At 41.5% G+C, this 2,500-nt stretch overlaps 6 non-coding genes across 6 annotated transcripts in view; all 6 read right to left on the bottom strand.

Annotated features, from left to right (window-relative positions):
- Nucleotides 1-44, bottom strand: part of LOC145882295 (5S ribosomal RNA) — a 119-nt gene extending 75 nt beyond the window's left edge. The window contains exon 1 of the ribosomal RNA XR_014393861.1: nucleotides 1-44. This exon is cut by the window's left edge and continues 75 nt beyond it. This is a non-coding gene — a ribosomal RNA (5S ribosomal RNA).
- Nucleotides 45-453: 409 nt separating this feature from the next.
- LOC145852061 (5S ribosomal RNA) lies at nucleotides 454-572 on the bottom strand. Its single transcript, XR_014373915.1, has one exon. It is a non-coding gene; the product is annotated as a 5S ribosomal RNA (ribosomal RNA).
- Nucleotides 573-981: 409 nt separating this feature from the next.
- On the bottom strand, nucleotides 982-1,100 carry LOC145853844 (5S ribosomal RNA). The gene has a single exon (XR_014374729.1). It is a non-coding gene; the product is annotated as a 5S ribosomal RNA (ribosomal RNA).
- Nucleotides 1,101-1,509: 409 nt separating this feature from the next.
- LOC145881584 (5S ribosomal RNA) lies at nucleotides 1,510-1,628 on the bottom strand. Its single transcript, XR_014393157.1, has one exon. It is a non-coding gene; the product is annotated as a 5S ribosomal RNA (ribosomal RNA).
- Nucleotides 1,629-2,037: 409 nt separating this feature from the next.
- LOC145857618 (5S ribosomal RNA) lies at nucleotides 2,038-2,156 on the bottom strand. Its single transcript, XR_014378518.1, has one exon. It is a non-coding gene; the product is annotated as a 5S ribosomal RNA (ribosomal RNA).
- A 139-nt stretch (nucleotides 2,157-2,295) lies between these two features.
- On the bottom strand, nucleotides 2,296-2,414 carry LOC145885814 (5S ribosomal RNA). The gene has a single exon (XR_014397398.1). It is a non-coding gene; the product is annotated as a 5S ribosomal RNA (ribosomal RNA).
- Nucleotides 2,415-2,500: the final 86 nt, after the last annotated feature.

Raw genomic sequence — 2,500 nt, 5'->3', positions numbered from 1 at the left:
GATCAGACGAGATCGGGCGTACCCAGGCTGGTATGGCCGTAAGCGAGAAACAATCTCTTGCTACAACATATATAGTCAAAGTGAGTGTGATAAACAGACATTGCATTTTCACCAATTAGATAAGCAGCTTGAACTTTGTGTCACTGAAAAAGTAGAAGAAATTATAAACACTGTTCCCATCACTTTTTAGCACAGGTAGTTGGATAAAATACAAACTTTATTTCCTTTCATCATTTGAACAGGGCAAAGGAGCACAAAGCACACACAAGCTGCATTCAGCAACAATATTCTTGTTTGTCTTATAAATACAAGGCAGATGCTAATTGAAAACACAAGGAAATTTGATCCTATTAAAAAGGCAGGAAGCTGCATTTAGTCAATTCATCATTAAATGCTTACTACAAGGCAGTGTTGCTGATGAAATAGTGCAGGGGCACACCCTCGTGGACAAAATGCTTACAGCACCTGGTATTCCCAGGCGGTCTTCCATCCAAGTACTAACAAGGCCCGACCCTGCTTCGCTTCCGAGATCAGACGAGATCGGGCGTACCCAGGCTGGTATGGCCGTAAGCGAGAAACAATCTCTTGCTACAACATATATAGTCAAAGTGAGTGTGATAAACAGACATTGCATTTTCACCAATTAGATAAGCAGCTTGAACTTTGTGTCACTGAAAAAGTAGAAGAAATTACAAACACTGTTCCCATCACTTTTTAGCACAGGTAGTTGGATAAAATACAAACTTTATTTCCTTTCATCATTTGAACAGGGCAAAGGAGCACAAAGCACACACAAGCTGCATTCAGCAACAATATTCTTGTTTGTCTTATAAATACAAGGCAGATGCTAATTGAAAACACAAGGAAATTTGATCCTATTAAAAAGGCAGGAAGCTGCATTTAGTCAATTCATCATTAAATGCTTAATACAAGGCAGTGTTGCTGATGAAATAGTGCAAGAGCACCCCCTCGTGGACAAAATGCTTACAGCACCTGGTATTCCCAGGCGGTCTCCCATCCAAGTACTAACCAGGCCCGACCCTGCTTAGCTTCCGAGATCAGACGAGATCGGGCGTACCCAGGCTGGTATGGCCGTAAGCGAGAAACAATCTCTTGCTACAACATATATAGTCAAAATGAGTCTTATAAACAGACATTGCATTTTCACCAATTAGATAAGCAGCTTGAACTTTGTGTCACTGAAAAAGTAGAAGAAATTATAAACACTGTTCCCATCACTTTTTAGCACAGGTAGTTGGATAAAATACAAACTTTATTTCCTTTCATCATTTGAACAGGGCAAAGGAGCACAAAGCACACACAAGCTGCATTCAGCAACAATATTCTTGTTTGTCTTATAAATACAAGGCAGATGCTAATTGAAAACACAAGGAAATTTGATCCTATTAAAAAGGCAGGAAGCTGCATTTAGTCAATTCATCATTAAATGCTTACTACAAGGCAGTGTTGCTGATGAAATAGTGCAGGGGCACACCCTCGTGGACAAAATGCTTACAGCACCTGGTATTCCCAGGCGGTCTCCCATCCAAGTACTAACCAGGCCCGACCCTGCTTCACTTCCGAGATCAGACGAGATCGGGCGTACCCAGGCTGGTATGGCCGTAAGCGAGAAACAATCTCTTGCTACAACATATATAGTCAAAGTGAGTGTGATAAACAGACATTGCATTTTCACCAATTAGATAAGCAGCTTGAACTTTGTGTCACTGAAAAAGTAGAAGAAATTATAAACACTGTTCCCATCACTTTTTAGCACAGGTAGTTGGATAAAATACAAACTTTATTTCCTTTCATCATTTGAACAGGGCAAAGGAGCACAAAGCACACACAAGCTGCATTCAGCAACAATATTCTTGTTTGTCTTATAAATACAAGGCAGATGCTAATTGAAAACACAAGGAAATTTGATCCTATTAAAAAGGCAGGAAGCTGCATTTAGTCAATTCATCATTAAATGCTTACTACAAGGCAGTGTTGCTGATGAAATAGTGCAGGGGCACACCCTCGTGGACAAAATGCTTACAGCACCTGGTATTCCCAGGCGGTCTCCCATCCAAGTACTAACCAGGCCCTACCCTGCTTAGCTTCCGAGATCAGACGAGATCGGGCGTACCCAGGCTGGTATGGCCGTAAGCGAGAAACAATCTCTTGCTACAACATATATAGTCAAAGTGAGTCTGATAAAACAGATATTTAGTCAATTCATCATTAAATGCTTAATACAAGGCAGTGTTGCTGATGAAATAGTGCAAGAGCACCCCCTCGTGGACAAAATGCTTACAGCACCTGGTATTCCCAGGCGGTCTCCCATCCAAGTACTAACCAGGCCCGACCCTGCTAAGCTTCCGAGATCAGACGAGATCGGGCGTACCCAGGCTGGTATGGCCGTAAGCGAGAAACAATCTCTTGCTACAACATATATAGTCAAAATGAGTCTTATAAACAGACATTGCATTTTCACCAATTAGATAAGCAGCTT

Source organism: Salmo salar, chromosome 08, assembly GCF_965601325.2.
Source record: "Salmo salar chromosome 08, fSalSal1, whole genome shotgun sequence".
NCBI lineage: Eukaryota > Metazoa > Chordata > Actinopteri > Salmoniformes > Salmonidae > Salmo > Salmo salar.
The sequence above is the reverse complement of the archived record's forward strand: the minus strand, read 5'-3'. Positions and strand labels throughout refer to the sequence as shown.